The following is a 20,517-nucleotide window of genomic DNA, read 5'->3' as shown; positions in this document are numbered from 1 at the left end:
AACACCTCCAGGGATGGGGACTCAACAACATCCCTGGGCAACCTGGGTCAGTGCCTCACCACCCTCAAAGTGAAAAATTTCTTCCTAATGTTTAATCTAAACCTGCCCTCTTCTAGTTTGAAGCCATTCCCGCTCGTCCTGTCACTCCATGCCCTAGTAAAAAGTCCTTCCCCAGCTCTCCTGTAGGCCCTCTTTAGGGACTGGAAGGCCGCAATATGGTTTCCCCGGAGCCTTCTCTTCTCCGGGCTGAACAGCCCCAACTCTCTCAGCCTCTCCTCATAGGAGAGGTGCTCCAGCCCTCGGATCATCCTTGTGGCTCTCCTCTGGACACGCTCCAGCAGGTCCATGTCCTTCTTACGTTGAGGACTCCAGAGCTGGATGCAGTACTCCAGGTGGGGTCTCACGAGAGTGGAGTAGAGGGGCAGAATCCCCTCCCTTGACCTGCTGGCCACACTGCTGATGCAGCCCAGGATGCCGTTGGCCTTCTGGGCTGTGATCGCACATCGCCGGCTCATGGTGAGCTTCTTGTCAATCAGAAGACTGGCTTCCTCGCCAGCTGAACAGAGCAGTCTGTTTCTGAAATACATCATTTGAGGGACAAAAAGATTAATCTCGCCTAATACACACGTGCAACAGATTGCAGGGCCACTGACTGCATTTCATGTGAACCCGTACAGACCTTCCCATCTCTGCTACTGCTACATGCAGTTTTTTAAAAGAAGTGAGGATGTGCGTGTGAGAACAGATGTTCTTTTGTCATTTAACCTCTTACCCAGACATGGTGGTTATCAGAGAAGCTCCGGAGACCCTGAAGCACTGCTGAGCATGAACTTGAGAAAAGGAGACAAAGAAAGGAAATGGCAGGAGAACTTGTATTCACACACCTTTTTGACAAAGTTGAAAGAACATAAAGCTCTTGTTTGATGCCTCCTATCTTTAGGAGAAGTGGCACTTGTAAAGTCTTTTGAATAAGCAAGTCTGCATCCAGTCTACCAGTTTTTTTCCTGAGCCTTTTATCTTGAAGGTCCTTAAAATCTGGACTTCTTATTTTCCATGTTTGGCTTTGGTCAAAAGCGGCACCACTATATACAGCACCTAATGGTTTCTTAAATAGCTCAATATTTCTAATCTTTTTTTGATCATCATGACCAGTACGAGAAGCGTTCCCTGCCCCTTTTGCTCATTTTTATATAGTATCGAGACCACACGGTCTCCTATTTTTTCTTGCGCTGCCCAAGCAGTTACTTTTACCATGGTTCACGTTGACTGCTTGCTGTAAGAAATTTTTTTGCTTGTTGTTCCGAATGTCTCTGAAGTGAAAATTTAAGTAACTTTCTTACAAGTCTAATCAACCGCCCCAGGAGAGTAAAATTTCGCTTAGCAGCAGCCTATAAAACACCGTGTGGTGGCATCGGCTATCTGTCACCTGGATTTTTCAAAACATTGTCCTCTCTGAGAAGTAAGATCTGTTCCATTTCACATCCTTTTTCTGCTGTCTGCTGGGTGGCTGCAGCCTGCCAGATGATGCAGAAAAGAATTAAGATTCATTGCTGTATTTGTGCCTGTGCCTACAAACAATATCCACATAGGCATGGGATTATTTATTCAGAGGTGTGAGGAAATCCTCTAAATATTTCAAGCAAAATTAACATTCAAAAATGCATGAAAAGTGATTACAATATTTAGCCCTACCTTAGGTGTGTAGCTCTAGTTTGTCTTCTTCTGAACTTTTTGAAAGAATTCTGTTACTAACGTGAAGTGCCTATATATACAAAGGATAATTGGATATTAAATTGAAATAATTAACTTATATCCATTTCCGTGGGACCCCTGCCCGTGACTGACTATTTGACAGTACTGTGAACATTGAAAAATAAATTCTTTGTGAGATTCCTGATTATGCAACAGGACTTTCAAGACTCTGCAGCAGTGAATTTACTTGAATCTGGATCTCTCTAGTGCCATGTCAGAACTATTGAGTCAAGTTTGCACCAGTCAGGGTAAAACACAACTTAATACTTGCAAGATATTTTGAGTCTTTTGCCTTTTAGGGATCATAATTTGTTTCCCAACTTTCTTTACGCATCAACAGAAGAAATAAATTTTAAGAAGGAGTTTGAGTAAAGCTCAGATGGAGTTCTGAGATTGGTTCTGTTCAGTACTCTAATATAAGTGATACCTGAGAGCACTTTTTTGCTTCTTTCTATTTTGCAGTTCAGAGGTAAAGCCATTTGAAGGAAAAATGACTCAAATAGTCTCCCAGATACTGTTATTCACATCGGTTAGGCACAGCTGGAGGACTCTGCTCAGGAAGTATAACACAGACTCAAATACCTATTGCAATTAGAGGTCTGTCTGGGTCAAAGAAGGACCTTCTGCTTGTTTATGCATAGCCAGTTGAAAATAGTGTATTGCAGTATTTTCATTACTTTAAGTAGGAGGGATAGAGTCGTTTCTGTTAACAGAGTGTTATACGGGTGCCTGTGCTGAAGGTTACAGGTTTTTTTTAGAATGGGAGATAATTGAGATCTCCAGAGAAGGATACTGGTCCTTCAAACTCTTGTCTTCAAACTCTTGTCTTAGAGAAAAGAAGGCCCCCATCCCTGGAAGCGTTTCCCCCATCCCTGGAGGTGTTCAAGGCCAGGTTGGACGGGGCTTGGAGCAACCTGGGCTGGTGGGAGGTTTCCCTGCCCAGGGCAGGGGGTTGGAACTAGAAGATCTTCAAGGTCCCTTCCAACCTAAACCATTCTATAAGAGGTATCAAAGGCTTTTGAGGATCATTTCAGTGATAGAGAAAGTCTCCATACTAGGGATTCTGCAAAGGTGATAGTGAGTGGGGACAACAGAAACAAATGAAATTAGAATAAAGATTTAAAAGAAAAAGAGGTCTGACGGCTCTTCCGTTTGACCTTGTCCGAGTATTTATTCTTTCTGAGTTCTTCTCTTCTGTGTGCATGTGTAAGGATGGCAAAGGGGAAACGCAGGCAGAAGGCTGCCTATTTTTCCTTCTGGCTGGAGGCAAGTTTGGCCACAGAACAGAGAATGGGAAGTAGGTTGGTAAATGCTGATTGCAGCACTAACAGGGGAGTTCTTCTGTTGGCTGGGGGCAGGAAGTTCCTCAGCCCACGACTGCTGGATGACAGCAATGCTCCTTTGTTTCCAGCTGAGGAATTTGCTGGTTGTACCACAGGCAGAATATCTCAGATAAAATTTGCAGCTTCTGTGGGTGGCGAAGAATGTTTCAAAGGGCTAAACTGAGCCTTCTTCTGGCTTGTGACTCTGAACGGAAGGAGTGCACTTCAGGCTCCTACTTGTATAATGGTCTCCCTATGTCTGTTGGCTTGTAAGGACCAGCCATCGTGGAGCTAGTTGGTGCTCCTTTGCCAGGTTTTCTTGAAATCATTCTCCTTCAAGGTCTGTGGTTTTTAATGATCTCACATTTTTTACATGATGGGTCATATTTACCAATTGTTGGATTGTTGGTTTTGTCTAAGCAACCTTAATGTTCTTAATAGTTCCTTGATTTTATTCTGCCTTCGAAGTTGAATCAATGGTGATGCTGTTGGATTAATGATATCCTCCAATGAATGGCAAAAGACTTTGAGCCCGTTCTGATACCGTCCATGTTATAGTGGAGAGGTCTCCATTGTGCTTTTGCGATCACTAGAGTGGCTGACACAACATCTTCTGGTGGTGCTGTGCCTTGAGGCAAAATCCAGCTAAAACTGACACTGCTGGCAAGTTTTATGCAGGAATCAGAGCATTGTTTAGTTATGTCAGCTGGAGACGATGATAGCTGTCCATTCTTTGAAAGCCATGTTTTGAAAGCTCAAGGTCTACTAGACCTTGAGCTGTTGGCTGTAAACTCCTACGGAAGCATCCAAAATCCTGCTTTTCCCATCTGCTCTTGCAAAGGCGAACGTGACAATTCGCTCTGGGGATGGACCTGACTTCCTTCATTAGCTTTAGATTAGGCTAATGCTACTCATTTTTCTTGGAGCTACATGTAGGAGCTGCGTAGGATATACAGTTAGTTCGGGTAGCACGGCCAGGTGGTTAAAGACAGGTTCTGTGGTGAGCACGCTGCACCTGTGGCCTACAGGTTGTTCTACTTGTTGGCTTGTAATATGATGCAAGATACTATTTGCTCGTGTTAAATCCCGAGTGATTCAGGGCTGCATTCCTGAATGCTTGCTTCCTTCTTGGTTTTTTGTTTTGTTTTGTTTATTTTATGCTACCGCAGGAATGATCAATAGAAGCCTTGAACTGAAGCCAATGTGACTTGTAGGAGCCAGTCTGGAATTACTTCCTACCGTTGCGTGAATCGCAAATTCCTGCCATTCCTGCCACCTGAAAAGATTCAGTGGGCACTTCTGGAAGGAATTGGTTCAGCGTCGATTAATTGTAGTTAATTACATTGTGGTGATCTAGTATGCCTGCTATTCCCGATGGAATCGCGCGCCTTTGAGAAGGCTGATGGCGCCAAATGGCATGCATGCCTTGGGACTCTCAGTGTTGCTAATATCTTCTTGAGGAAGTAACCCTTCTTGATTGACTTTAGGAGGAGCTTCACAAAACTACCCACCCCACTGAATTAATCCACAATGCAAAAGTTTGCTTTTTATATGCTTTTTAATTAAATTTAATTGTTTCCTACATAGAAAAGCACTGATTATTTTTTTTTAAAAAAAAGTCTGTAACAGGGCAGTCACCTTTTTTTTTTTAAATATTCTGAGTGCCTCCAAATAATGGGGTAATACCACGGGTCATTACAGAAGCCATGAGTAGAGTGCATCTTTCATCAGTGCACTATTGCTAGGCATGAAATGCTCTGTTTCGGATTTTAAGAGCCAAATGTAAATGTGCTTAATGAGACACAAGGGGACTGGTCTGTGGCTGGGGAGAAATGGCTTTTAGCAGCAGATGCAGACAAAAGTATTGGATTTCAGTCTACAAAAAGTCAAAGACAAAAAGATAAAGAGACTATAGTCCCGCATGGAGGAAGGAGGTGTCCGAATTTAGAAGTCTAAACAGCTGTAGCCTGTTTATGTATTTTAATCCATTGTTAGAGGACTGGAAATTAAACAAAGAAACCAAGAACTTTTTAAATCCTTTTTTAAAAAGATCTGCAGTTGACCAAGACAGGCTACAAAAAGACATGCAAAGTTTGTCAATAGTTTTAGCCTATATGGAATGCACCTAAAATACATTGTAAGATTCTTCTGAGTGGATGTTGTAGGAAAACACTCAAAATCACAGTATGAAAATAAAATAATTCTGAAATCTCATAATATCAGAAATCTGGTGAGTGCCTGAAACCTGCTTTTCCAAAGCTCATAACTTCCATCTGAGAATATTCCTGCCGTTGACAACTGTTTCAAGTACTGATCTGGCTAGTTAGGTAAGGATCTTTTCTCACAGTGTTGAAAAGTGGTGTGTTTCTGAACTTTAACAATGACGGTATTTGATATTGGCGAAAAAGGAAGGAAAAAGTAATTATGAAATATTTTTATTGGCTTCAGCAACGACTCTGCAGTTCACATGGTTTAAATTACCTACCTCAGGGTTCGAGTGTAAAACTCATATCCATCTCAACATTTATAATATTTTAAAAAAGGTACTAACTTGCTGGCCTAGGTCTCAAAAGCAGCATAATTGAACCCTAAAACGCTGCTAGTTCCATCTCTTTTTACCAGAGTCAACAAATAATTTTTTTTTTTCCCTTTTCCCTCTCTAGTTCATTGGCAGTTAATTACTTAGACTCAGAAAATGACAATCTGAAGAGAAGGGATTTTTTCCCCCCAGATTTTTCCATCTTTCAGCAGAACATGAATCCTAACAGATGCTGTTAGACTCCACCGCCTTGTCTGCTTGGTGGCTGAGCCCAAAAGGGGGTCTTACCCTTTCCTCTCCTTTCCACCTTCTCTCGCTGGTAACTGGCTGCTCCCTCCTACCTGCTCTGGCATTCACCTGAGCCATTGTAAGGCAGGTCTTTTTTATTTATTTATTTATTTATGTCTTCTTTTTATCATTTTCTTTCTTTAAGCAGGCTTTCTTTTGGCTTAGTGAACGGATTAGCTCGAGAAGCCAAAGAAGCACTGTGTCCCCTTTGGTGTCCGTGACCTGCTAGACAAGATGACTGAAACATGCGCTGTTTTGGCTTTATATTTAAATTCAACTTTTTGTTGTAGGCCTCTGTATAGTCCATACCACAAGACAACGTTGGTGAATGCTGGAAAAATGTGGCTATGTGTGGCACTGTGAGGCTGTTTTACTTCACTGTCATTTTTTTTGTCATTTTTTTCATTGTTTTACTTCAAGTAAACCTAATGAGACTGGTGGAGTTGAACGGAGTTAACCAGGCTACGTTCTTCAGAAGTATTGCTGAGCGGGGTAAACCCTGATAGCAGTGCTACACCCTGGAAATAGGATGTACGTTAGGCAGTCCGCGTAAGCTGTTCAGAACTTGCTGAGTTTTCAAGAGTAAATATTAGATAAGTACCTTCTTTTTTTTTTTCTGGCTGTGAAGAACTGAAGGTTGCAAGGCAAAAATCTTTCTTATACACCAGCCGAGTGTCTCCCACACTCCCCAGCTAGCAGGTGAGTGGCGAAGGAGCCGACCCCATTCTCCTCGCGGCACCGTGCGTGCAAAGCTCCTTGGTAGGTGGGTGAGGTTTTCTCGAAAAGGCATAGGCGTGTGTGAGACAAAGAGAAACGGCAAGGAGAGTCGGCAGCAGCTCGGGACGGCTCTCGCCAGGCTCGCAGATGTGGTGGGTCTCCTCCAGACGATCGTCACTCGCTCCACAAACCTCTGCCAGGACCAGGGCTGGAGTGAGAGTTGGGAAGTCGGGCTGGAACGATGCTTCATCCAAATGTACACACAGAGTACTTTAACCATAACAAAAACCTAGTTCCCTATTTGTTTCTTTTTATACCGAAAAAAATACAATTCCGAAAAGCCTCTGACTGCTGTTTTTCTAACAAGTTAAACAGATGGATTGGAAATAGTATTTACTGTTTATTTCCTCAACATATCAATATGTGAGGAGCCAGTATAAATTATGGTTTGACTGCAAACAAACCAACCCACGCCAAAGCAATAGAGTAAACACTGTTGTATTTTGTTTCAAGTCAATATTATGGGAATTTAGATGGCTGATGTGTCTGTTTTCACTGGCTATCTCTGACTAGCTGCATTTTGAGCCCTACAATAGAAAAAAATTATGGTTTAAAAGATTTTGGGGAAAATTGCCTTAGTAATTGTTCCGCAGAATGTCAGAAGCTAGTAACTGCAGAAGCTAAAGGCTTTAGCAGTAGAAACAATATTTCTACCTATTTCAGAGCTGTTACATTTTTTTCACATGAGAAGAACGAGAGTGAAGCCATCACCAAGTCCACTCCGATGGTGAGGTTTTATGATACGACAGTCTGCTCCTTCCTTGTTTCCCTGCCTGCATACTGGTGGGTTGGTTTTTTTTCTGTACTGACTTCTTGACCTTTCAGGGAGCCAGCTGAGAGCTCTAAACCAGCAGAAAACCAACACTACCAAAAAAAGTGGATGGTTTCGGCCAGTTTAGTTGCCCCCACTGGCTCATATTGAAGGTGGACCAGTACCGGCAGGCGAGTGCCAGTGCGAGGACGGGGATGGGGAGGCTGTGCCTGCGGGGGGACGATGTAACGCCGTTGGGCGGAAGCGAGCCGTTAAATTGGCTTAACTCCATTGTGTCCTCAAATTGCTTGAGCTCTGCATACCAAACCCCCCAAAAGGGGTGTATGTCACGTTGGTAACATCTTAGTCTGTACGTTATTAATTTAACATGTAGTTGGGCAAATTAGTTAAGATGTCAGAGTTCTTGACGGATCTGTCTGACTGGCCCTGTGCTTCCAGCTGCAGTGTGCCAAACGGCGTATGGTGGAAATTGAGAACAGATGAAACAAGGGAATGTAAAAACAGTGAATCGAATATACTCCCCAAATTATTCACTTATTTCAACAAACAAGAATCACATTGATGTAATATACGACTGGTTTCAATGCTAAAAGCAAATCAAGAGCTGGAATGTACTTACGTGGCTAGACAGTAAATATCTTTGAGTCCTTATAATCCATTAAATTGCAAGAGTACGTCTGCTTGTCTAAATGGAAGGAGACATCTCTTCTCTCTACCACTGTCATTTACTCCTCCACTTCCTGGTTCTCTAGCCTTTTCTTTTTTTTTTTTTTTTTTTTGAAAATAGGGCTTCTTTTGTATGTGTGAAACTACTGCTGCTCCCACTTAAGTTTTCTCCTGAAAGTTGAGTTAAAGTACTGTACAAATCCGTGTACCGCTGGATGCAGCTTTTCCACCGTGAGTTGGCACTTTCTGGCGCCAGAGGAAGGCCTGACGCAGGAGATGGGACTGAAGGGTGCGAGGCCGAGCCGCCCTGGCCGCGTTTGCCGTTGAAGCTATTTGTTCTGCTTTTGATCACAAGCTTGCGATGTTTGCTTTCGCCTCGTTGCAGACGAACACCGTGGAACCGACCGGTTTGCGAAGTAGCCCGTGCTCGTACGTTGAGTGCTCTTACTGTATGCCGGTCTGTCCAAAGTTTTATGACTGGGTGAACCCAGTGCTTTTTCAGGTAAATATCTTTAAGGTTGATAAAAGTTGGGTCAGCTCAGGCCTGGGAAATAGATCTTTTTTGTAATGCTTTAGTCCCATCAGGCTTTGGGCATCTGCCCTAAGCCACACCGTAGAGGTGGCTCAGAGTACCTGTGTGTCTCAGCCGAGTGTGCTCTGTGGCCGAGACCAGCGTGCAGAAAGGGCTGAAGGGGTCACACTGTCCATTTTTTCCAGTTTATCTGTCTGCATTAAACTGATAGGAAATGCCATCATCTCTTGGGGGGGCTCTGGAAACGTATTTTGTGTGCAAGTGGAGATGCTGAGCATGCAGTGAAGGGTATGGATGTGTAGTCTCGCTCTCTACGGTCCACATCGCTGTGTCAGTTCCAATGTGTCGGCCCTCTGTCCTGGTTTGAGCGACACAGGACTAATTTCTCTTCTAATACTTGGGAAGACCGCACTTTTAGAATACTCTAGTGTCTGAGTTTGTGAGAATGTTGACTTCATATCCGGCTATGGTGTGTGGATTTGAAGGTCTCAGTGTTTTCGCGCTCACCAAGTGCCGGGATGAGGAGGAGCGAGACCCGGGCACTTGACCCAAGCTGGCCAACTGGGTTATTTCATACCATGAACATCACATTCAATATAAATCAGTAAGTTTGCTGCGAAGTTCTCTCTCTCCCGTGATGGCTGCCATCCTGAGAACTCCTCACCCCGATGCCGGAGCCCTGAGCCCGTCCCTTCCTCCCGAAGCCACAGCGCTCGCAGGGTCCCACGTTGGCTGTCACTGCTGGGAGTGCACAGCTTCTACCGATAGAATGGGCTGAGGATAACCCTTGTGTATTTTATATTGGTGTCGGGATCAATATTGGCTTTTTAGTGTAAGTAATGTCAATTATCTAGTCTTATTTTATTAAATCTGTTAATATTTCCACCCTCAGGTTTCCATGTTTCTTCCCAGTTCCCATTCCCAGGTGGGGAGGGATCGTCGGGTGAGAGAATAATTGTCTAAATGACAATAAATTGTTACAAGTTTCTCAAACCATAACATCCTCTCAGTTTCAGATAGTCATCATGTAAATCAAAACGCAAGAAAAATTTATCTTCTGTTTTTCTCCAGTGTTTCACAGAGATTTGAAATTATTGCTCTGAAATCTATGATGGGTGACACTTTCTATCAGGTGACATAATGCAAAATTGCTTGGGGTTCAGAAGGTCTTTGTCCTGTGTGAATAATGTTTCTAGAAAGGTTATCAGTTGACTGATGAAAATCACTGCAAGTCAGTTCTGCCACTCGCTCCTCAGGCGGGCTGTGCAGCCCGGACGATGTGTAGCTTAGCCAGCTTCTGGCCCTCAGCATTTAGAGTGCTCTCGTGATCCTGTTTCAGGAATAGCTGTTTTGAAGGACTGAAATGCTTTTACCTTAGCCTGATGTGACAAACGTAAAAAAAAAATCAGACTTTTTTGCAAAATCCCAAACAAATGAATGCCGTTGTGGAAGTTTGTCACGATAGATGTGACAGAAAAGAAACCCTCTGCATTTTCAGACCTGTCAAATCCCCAAAGCTGTCCCTTATCAATCTGGTTCACTAGCTGTCTGCAGTTATTTATTGCCTGAACAGTAATCAAGTCCTAGCACCTGTGCGGCATTGCGGTGCTAGGGCAGGAGAGGCACGCTGGATGCCATACCCTGCTGGCCGGTGTGAGGTTTGGTATGACCATCTCAGTCCTCCTGGAATGTGTGATTTTTTGCCTTTAGGGAAATGTAGTTTGGAGACTTCTTTTGCCGAGCTCTTGGCTGCCCTCAGTTTTCGGAGCCACTAAAACCTCTTTGGCAGGCCACGTGCAATCGCCTCTTATGCTTGATTGAAATATTAGCAAGTCATTAATCCAAACGGCAAATTACTTAGTGAGGCAACAGCCAAATCTCAAGTCTGAAGACTTTTTACACCCTTAGTGTTATAATTTCACATAAATAATATAAATTGGCATGCGTTCTTTATGCAAAATTATATATGGGATTAATGTGCACTGTTTATTACAGGCCAGAAATTACCTCTCAATTAGTCACTTGGGTGGTTAGTAGTGTTATGAGTTGACTGAACCCTAAAACCATGTTTTTGGAGAAAAACACATGCCTTGTGCAAAAATGCCAAGGCAACATACCAATAGTTTATATTACTGAAATTGTGGAAACCTGTGACTTCAAAATGTGCTACCCGGTGTTTACTTCTAAGGGTGTGGGAATTTAAAAATACACATAGTTGAAGTTAAGTATCTTTTGTCTAAACAGCTTTTAAAGTAGCTTCATAATGGAACTGTTTTAATTTTCCTCTAATTGAACTCCTAACACCTAAGACCTCAAGGCTGTGTAGCTGCTATTTTCAGAGGTGCTGAGTGCGTACAGCTGCTGTTGACTTCCCTTCGTATCCTGGATGTTCAACACTTCTCAAAATGAGTGCATACAGCATCTGCTGCTACCGCTGGAGTAGCAGAGTTCCAGTAAAAATGGCTGTTTTTTTTTTCTTTATTACATTTCTGCGGTACTCAGTGGAGTTGTTCAGCCCGTAATGCTCTGCTGTGATGTACGGTTTTGGTTGGGTGGTAGTTAGAAGGGACGTGCAGAACTGACTTCTGGCTTTGCCGTGTGTGGGCTACGCGGTCGGCCTAAGCTCATAGACCTCTCTTCTACGCTGCAGTGTACATGTAATGCAAACCTCGTGTGGCCTTCACAACACAACCACCTCGTTTTGGCAGTTGGGGCGCTGATAAGTTACAAGCTTGATAGAGGATGAAAAAAAAAATCTACTTCATTAAGCTTTACAACTTTTGCTCCAATTTGTTTGAACGAGATACAGAACTTCAACGTGAATAGTGTCAAGCCTTTCCCATCCTCCAAAAACGAAAGTGCTAGCAAGTCAGTTCCCAGATCTGTTGATTCAATATTTATTCTTCCACTGAGGTGCTCAAGTAGGTCTTGAGTGGCAGATTATTCTGTTGAACTCGCAAAGCTGAAGGCTTTGTGTTTCCCACGATCGTTCCCTAACATCTAGTTAAAATAGGTTTCCCTTTGTTGAAATAGGAATTTTTAAGTATTGCACTCCGGTCTGTCAGAGGGACTTAGTTTGAAAACGTCTGAATAGTGGGAATTGGTTTGTGTCAAAGGAAAGCGGACAATTATTTCAAACCTTTTCTTTTCACAGGCTATTACGCTGCTGCAAATTAAAAATTGCTGCAAGCTGACATGTAATTTAGAATATATGCTCTGCACACATCTAGCTGAACAAAACCCTCTAAGATATATGAAGAGAATCATGTAGCTCTGAGTGACGCGTATGTTCAGACTGGAAAACGTTGGGTTACTCCCATTCGAAATACGACTATAAATGTTCATCGTTAGCCTCTGGTAAGACAAGGTGTGTAGAACGTTAAAGTTACTACTTTCAGAACTGTTAAAGAGCTCTTTCAGGCAGGAAGACACGAGTGACTGTAAAGCTGTCTTCATTCACAGCCTTTGAAATATAAAACTGTGAACTCAGACCACCAAGAAATATTAGGCATGCCGGCTAATGTTTACAGCAGTGTAGTCTTCGTGTTTTCCATGCATGACTTGCGATACTTTATTAAATATCTGTCAAGTAGCAGAGTTTACTTTGATGTTGCAAAGCTGAGTATCGGAGACTTTGTCGTCTTTCGTTTCAACGGACGAGTGCTAAAAAATAATAGCTTTCATTGTTGGTTCACACCTGGAGAATATAGTGCTAAAGGCTTTGTTATCAAGTTAGAGTCAAGAATTTCGTGCCACTAGGACAAATATAAAAGAGCAGGCAGAAATTTAGTTGTAGAGACACAGTTATTGCGGACTTCAGAACAACAGATTAAAGGGACTGTTGGTTATTTCGTTCTGCAATGAATGTTTTGCTAATTATGAGCTATCTATTTTCTTTCTAAATACCGAAATGTGAAGAAAACAAGTTAGTGGCAAACTCAGCACTGAATTTATATTTCAAACAATTCTGTGGGAAAATGTGTCTTGCATTTACAACAGCCTCTGCATGCGCTGCTGTATTAATGTAGCATGGGAATCTTAAGTAAGTGTGGCAGTACGGGCAGAATAAGTGGAGATTTTTAGAAAACTACTAGAAGCAGCGCTCTGCTAACAGTAAATAAAAATAACAACTTTTATGTATTAATCTTCGGCTCCTCGAAACCACAGTTCACGGTTAAAGTGGATGATAAGGTTTGCTTGTGAAGGTGGAAAAGATACTCATCCAAATGCGTTTCCTCTGCAGTATGATCTGTTTCTTCAGCGGCAAAATATAGGATGATTCATACAGGTGTAGAAATTCATAATATTTTGCATGGGATGTGATAAAACCGTTCCCACCAAGATGCACAGTCCAGGTGTTTTATTGCTAGCATGACTACCTGACACTAAGTTATACAAATAGTTCTGTTACGGCTTTTCTCGCTGCCAAACGCCCTGAGCTGCGCTGCAGAGGCCTCTTTGCGGGGTGGCCCCATAGCGCAGAGTCAATGTCTGCCGGTGCTAATGTGCTCGAATGTTGGGTTTAGATTAAATACCTGCTTTGTCCAGAAATCTAATACGGGTTTTCCAGGCAGAGACCCCAAGCATCCCCAACGAAAGAGGTGACAAATTGTACAAGACACACAGATGTGCAGTTTTCGCACCGCAGGATCGGGCTAGTGAAGCAAAGACTGATAGTCCCCTTCTTTCCTTAACACTGTGTTTTTACGCTGTGTTGGTTGGGAGAACGCTGTAACCACCAGGACAAGTGGGTCCAGGTTTTTGTAGTCATTGCACTCTTATTCCTTCCCCCTTAGCACAATGTTGGCCTCTCTCCTTCCCTCTTAGCTTCCCAAGGTGTAATTTTTGAGGGTGTGTATCCCTCCTCTCAAAGAAAACTTGTAATCTGATGCCATAAAATCATTCTTGAAGGTCTAACACATAGTGGTTTTATTCCAGATAGTCCTAAAGAGTCACAAGAGCAAACTACTGGCAGAGCAGAAACCCAACTTGTGATACCTCGTTGGGTAACTTTAGGTAAGTTACTTTATGTGCCCGGGTCTCAGGTTCCCCATCTGTTGAAGTGCTTTGTAAAAGTACTTTAAGATCTGCTGCTGAAAACCATTTTCATGCTTTCTTTTGTGGTTGCGAACACTTTTCATGTGGGAAATCCTGCATAGTTATATATGTATTCATCACAAAAACAGCAAAAAAAGAAAAAAAAAATTCAGTGTGATGCATTTTTTTTTTTTATTACTGGTAGTGTACATTGGTTAGAGAGGATTAGAATCTGATATTTCCAAAAATAAACAAAAATGACAGGGATTATTTCAGAAGCTTGTGTTCAAAGACTACAACTCACAGCGAGTCTGTGTGTTTTGAACAGTTGATTTGGAAGAATATATTCTGAACCCATTAGACCGCTGCTGCTTCGAAGTGGTGTGGAGCCTTAATTAAAGGTTCAGGGGAGAAGAGAGGATGGTGAGAGTTTTATAACCATAGGCTGATGTTTTTGAAAAGCATTATGATGTTTTTTAATATGCACAGGACTTGTAAAAGTGCTGGCTTGGAAGGTAAAACTACCTTCTCGTTCACTGCCGGGATTCCCCCGCAGGTTCCTGCAATCTGGGATTTCACTGCTCTCAGAATAACATCCTGAACGTTTCAGCTGGAAGGATCGTACGGTTCTGTGCGTATCCAAAGGGCTGGCTTAACGTGACTAAAATAATGAGCTATAAATCTTTAAAGTTTTTCCAGATAAATCTGCGAGTTCAATCACCAAAAGACTTCCATTTGTTTCTTTTGCATGTAGATGTGTTATTACCCGTATTTCCCATTGCCAAAGCGTTGCATTGCAGTGTTTCATGGGCAGTTTTAGAAGTAATTACCTTCTGCGTGCTTCTCTTGCGATTAGTATTGGTGCTTAAAAGTTGCACCTTGTGTTGCTGTGGGAATTTGGGGTGCTTTGTTTTTTGCGCTGCTTGATTACTCTCCGCTCTTTCGATATGCCAGAAAATAGGGGGGGCCGGTAGGCATCCTAATGCCCCGGTTTTTTAGGTGAATACAAGGAACTGTTGCTAAAGCCTCTGATCGCGGGGGAAGAACAACTAGCTTACGTTCAAGATTTACTCCTAAAAGTATATGCATGGAAAAGCTCAGCTGCTGGAACTTTGGGGAATCTGGATCTGACCAGAGTGCAGCTTCCGAGGGCTGCGGAGGGGTGGCCTTTGGGGATGGAAGGGAAATTTGGAAGCTAGCTCCGTGGGGCTCCGGGCGCACGGCGTTGAACCGTGCTCGGCTGAGCTATCTCAACGCAAATGGAAATGTGATGGTGTAGGGAGGTTTGGGAAGCCTCTCCTTACGCGCCTGCCACCTCTCTCTCACGAACACCTGCGATTTTTACAATGAACAACGTGTAATACTTCTTAGAGCCTTCACCTCCTGTCTTATTGTAAGAATTTCAGCCTTCGTTTAAAACAAAGCTTTCACTCTTCTGAGTTACAGGAGGAAAACTTGGAAACGTAGGCCCAGCTGTCAGAGCGCCAACCACTTGTCACTTGTAATTTCACTACCTAAATATGTTAAGAGAAAATAGCATTATTTAGACCTGTCTGGGTAGTGCTTTCATTTTCCACTGCGCTTCTTTGGTAACTGAGGTGTCCTTTTGTTTCCACACATTAAATAATGTGTTACTCATCAATTTTTGACCTCGCCGAGCTGAAGAATTAGTCAGATTGATGTGTGTATAAGTGCCTCATGACTATGTTCCTTCCAGTTGGGTCAAACGAGACAAATTTTAGAACTTAAGCGCATGGCTAAATTTACCCAGTTCTGCATACTTGATTTGGCAAAACCATATGGACTTTTTGATACATTCCTCAGATCTCTTCTGAATCAGTTTCAAAAGTCTATATTCATGAATTGTACCCACTGTTCAGTAGGAGGTGTAGAAGAACAACGCCTATTTTAGGCGGAAGATTTCCTGTGAACGTACTTGTCTCGGACCAGCTCTACCCTGAAGCTGCAGCCTGAAACTGTTGAAAAGGGCCGGTCCTGTCCTCCCACCTGCTCTGAGCCGTGCTCCCGCACCTCCCCTGGGCGCTGGGGGGGGACCGGGGGTCCCGCAGCCGTACCACCCATCAGCTCAGGGATGTAGCTGAAAAGGGATTTTCTCTCTCTGTCCTTCGGGGCTGAGTTTTCCAGAGCAGAGCTCTTGGGTCCCATCCGGAGTCCCCTCTGCCACAGGGAAGGGCGGTGAGGATGTGCAGCTGGAGATGAAAAGAAGGACCTGAGGCAACAAGGGGGGGTCTCAGGTCAGCTTTAGTGAACGGTGCGATGGCACTCCAGGTTGTCTGGCTGATAGAGAAAAATGAAAAATTCCCCTTTAACCTGTTAGGCAGGATTTCCACGGGAAAAAAATGTATTTGCTTAACACAAGCTGTGAAGCAGCTGATGGATCAATCCCCGACAATACGCCTGAAAGTCATCCTGCGGGATATTAGATGTTTAAAGCATATCCTGCTCCCTGAGCAGTTTGCCCCGAGGAGGAAAGCTGGAGGTGTGTTTCTGCCTTGCCAGTTGAGATTCCGGTGCCTCTGAAGCGCACGGCAGGCTCGTCCCTGCCTCCGCCCCGCTGCAGGAGCCCGGGGGCAGCCGGGAGCGTGGATCCGAGGCGGCAGATGTCTTCCGCAATAGAATGCTGCTTTTTCCTCGGAATGTGCGTGTCCTGAGAAGTAAAGCTGCAATAATAAGAGGTTGACTACAACCATGAGTTTTTTAAAAAATACATATGAGAATAATATCAGCATCCTTTATTTTTGAGGTATAACAACTACATAATTTACCTTGTAATTGCTTAAATATACTTTTAATTTTTTTAAGGTATTTTAAAATTGTCAGAAGGTTGGGGTTTTTTTTTCCTTCTGTTGGTGGGCTTAAGAATAGATTCTTTGTACCTGAGAGAGCTCAGCCCAGAAGGTATGAAACAGAGGGCTGCTACAACTCACCGTAAGGTCTTACATTAGAGATGAGACAAACCAAAAATTAGCTGATATAAAAAAAAAAATACATATGTATGTAGAGTCCTCTTTTTTTCTCTCCTGTTCCCCGAACCACGTGATCCCAGTGCAGGCTCTGTGGCTCATTTGCCCTGTGGTGAGCTGCTTCAGGCAGCTAAATTGGCAGAAAACGACTTGCTGGTTTTTGTATAGTTAGTTCTTTGCTGTCTCATTTTCTGCACTGATTCACCACAAAGTGAGAGAAACTCCAAAGCCAGGAGAGGAGAAGCAGCGTGTGGGCAGACCAGCGAAGGAGGGGAGCCAACAGGACACCACCTCTCAGTTGCAACTAGCTTTTAGATTGACCTAGGTCTAATCTAAAATCTCCTTCTTAAAATTTTAGAGTGAGTTAAAGCCCTTTTAAAATTTTTGGGTAATAGCATGAATCTGTGAAAATGCAAGTTGCTTCATCGGCTAATTGTTCAAACAAGTATAGAAAGTCCAACTAAACTCATGGGGGTTAAAGTATGGATATATTTATGCATGGGCCTGTGTTTTGGCAGGGTTTGTAAGAACATCAATACACAGGAATTCTTTTTAAAAAATAAAATCAGAATTGTTAGCGGTTTTTTTTCAGTTCAGTGCCTAAACTGAAAAAGCAGAAACAATTAACTTAGAATTGAATGCAATATTGTGTTTCACATAAAATATTTTGGTTTGAGTTTTTAAATACTTCCCAAGTTTCAGATCTCCTCTGCTCTGCTATAAAATTAAATCTGAACTTGCAAATACTTTGTTTACTCCAGAATCTTTTTTTTTTTTTTTTTTGGAATATAAACTATGCATTTTTGCTGCCAGCTATAGCTTCTAATGCAGGCTCGTGAAGCTGGGCCACTTCCCCTACCATACGCTCTCAGTGAGTCAGGACTGCGGGTGGAACTTGAGTTTTGTCATTGCCAAGAACAAAACCACACTGCTTTATCAGCGCAGAGAACTTCGGGGCATCATTTTTTTTATCATAAAAAGTGAAAAACAGCGGTTCATTTTTCAGCATTTTCGTATTTTTGTATTGCTGACGTTTCTTCATCTTTGAAATTAAAAATATGCAGTGCACACATCAGTTTAAGAGCGCCGAAACCCATCAAAATACAGCTTGATATCTTAGTGTGCTGAGAGCTTTGGCCTCATCCAAGAAGACACCAAGACACTTAACCATGTTAGTCATCACAGTGGTTTCAAAAGTAAGTGCTTGTTGCTTTGTGGGTTCAAACCCAAAGAAAGCTAAACTTGCAGAAGATCACAGAGAAGTCTAGTATCCGGTTGGCTGAACTGACAAATTTTCTGGAAACTCCCCTAAAATCTGGGCTAAAATTATTTCTTTTTGATGCTGAAATCACAGCTGTGACAAATATTCCGCCTTATCTATGATTCATGGGCTCTCTCAGAATGGGAAGTGTTAGAGTAGCACAATTTAGTAACTTTTGTTTACTTCCCCTAGTTCAGCATTTCTAATTTAACATGTTTTCTCTGGAGTAGGTTATCTACAGCACAAACCCATTATTACCTGTCTATATCTGACACTTTGCCATTTGTTCAAGCATTATCTGCTGCCTAGTTATAAAATATTCAGCTTCCTCTAATGTGACCAAGTAGGGGTAAGATTTTCTGTGTTAAACGTTACAGAATTCATTTACAGTCTCATATCTTTTTTAATACAGAGTATTTTCCTGTTTCAAAACATACCCCAATTTACCTGCAAAATGGAATAACTGTCTTTCTCTCTCTGTTGGCAGTTGGAACGTTTCTTTAATCCTGGTGGCCCCCATTTCCACGTGCCCGGCTCCCAGAAGGTAAGACAATGCCGGACACTTTTGGTTCTACGTTGTAGGCTTTCAAGTCTCAGTTCTGCTCCCCACTGATACAGAAAGAGGGGCTGAGACCTGTTTTCCTGTTGTGCTTATTTGTCCCTTACCATCTGGGTTAGGAGGGCATTATTCATGTACAGCCCCGTGCTCTGCTAATAGCTTAATTTGAAAACTCCAGCCCTGAGGAGAAGGACCTGGGGGTGCTGATTGTCAAGAAGCTCAACACGGGCCGGCAATGTGTGATCGCAGCCCAGAGAGCCAACCACATCCTGGGCTGCATCAGCAGTGTGGGCAGCAGGGCGAGGGAGGGGATTCTGCCCTTCTGCTCTGCTCTGGTGAGACCCCACCTGGAGTACTGCGTCCAGCTCTGGGGCCCCCAACACAGGAAAGACATGGACCTGCTGGAGTGGGGCCAGAGGAGAGCCACGAAGATGATCCGAGGGCTGGAGCACCTCTGCTGGGAGGACAGGCTGGGAGAGTTGGGGGGGTTCAGCCTGGAGAAGAGAAGGCTCCGGGGAGACCTTAGAGCCCCTTCCAGTGCCTAAAGGGGCTCCAGGAAAGCCGGGAAGGGACTCTGGATCAGGGAGTGTGGTCTTTACCCTTTCTAGGACATGGTTTATCGTCTCTGCATCATGATGGACAGTAATCAGGGTCTATTGTCTATTGTTCAGAATTTGTTTTAGCAATTGAATCAGGTGTTGCAACAGTTTGCTCGCCAATGTGAGATTCATTCCAATAGGAGCAGGCAACAGATCTCGATACAATGTATAATTAGATTGTAGTAATTGGTGGGTTGTGAAAGGAGCTGCATAGTTGGTCGCATCCCATAATTCTGGTAAAATTACAAATACAGTTATTTGAGTGATTATTTATCTCTACAGTGGTGTTGTAAATATAGAATCACAAAGGGTTCCCATACAAACACATCCATTCACATTACTTTCCAAATTTCACTGGGTTAAGGTGCCTTCTTCACCTTCTCTTATGATCACTGCCACAGCAGATTGAACCCACAATTGGGCTTGAATACAACTAAGAGCGAGAGAGACATTAATTTGGGCTGCACCTGGTCCGTTTACAATTAGTTGGTGGTCCTTTTGATTAATTCTTTCCCATTGGGGTAGTATCTCAGATAAGAACCATTGGTTAGTTCCCAGTGCCATCAAAGAAGACCATAACGGATGTTCTAGTCTATGCAAATCACTTGTGGCCAAGCTTATTTTGTTTGCTAAAACTTCAGTATCCACACTATTTAATACCCCTAATCCTGTTCCGAGGATACCAGTCACATCTCTTCTCGATCCTTTTGGAGAGGTGAGGGTTCATCCATGCAACCACGCTAACCATCTTGCATCAGATGTACCTAAAAATCATGAGCAAATAGGTTTAATTGCAGAGATATTAACCTGCATCGATAGTTCCACTCATTTGAGGGACCACGATGGATTAAATAGCGCTTATTGCTGTATGTTTGATGGCATAGCATCCAATTTTAGAAACCAGTGGGTATGTAATTTGGTTGGTTGTGTGGGTAATAGGGTAGGGAGTAGAGTGATAGGCAGTCGGGGTAACTGTTGGAGTAGCGTGAGGTCTGGGAATAGGTGTTAGCGTGACCTTTAAGGATAGTCCCTTTCCATTGTTTTTCCCTGTATCTGCCCTATCTGCTTCCATAGTTATGTCACCGAAGACGACGCTAATCATACAATAGGAGTGTGAGAAGCAGTTTGCTTTGCTTTTTGATGGAGTTTGGTTTGTCCTTTGGATGACCACGTAGGTATTTCCCTTTAAATAACTTGTGACGTTACATTCAGTAGAGATTCTGTCACCTGGTGTAGCAGAAATAAGGTGACTTTTATTTGTATTTATCACTATATGATTACTAGTCATTGCCCTTGTAAGGTTTTGTGCTGGCCTTCCCGATATTCCTGTGTTCCCCTCAAATCTAAACATGTGTGGTGCAGAGTGTAGGATAGTTACCACATCGATTAGCACGAATAAGGGAAGCGAGGGTCTCCACCCCGTGTGTCG

Source organism: Charadrius vociferus, unplaced genomic scaffold (assembly GCF_000708025.1).
Source record: "Charadrius vociferus isolate BGI_N301 unplaced genomic scaffold, ASM70802v2 scaffold35, whole genome shotgun sequence".
Lineage (NCBI taxonomy): Eukaryota > Metazoa > Chordata > Aves > Charadriiformes > Charadriidae > Charadrius > Charadrius vociferus.
This window is presented reverse-complemented; position numbering follows the sequence as displayed.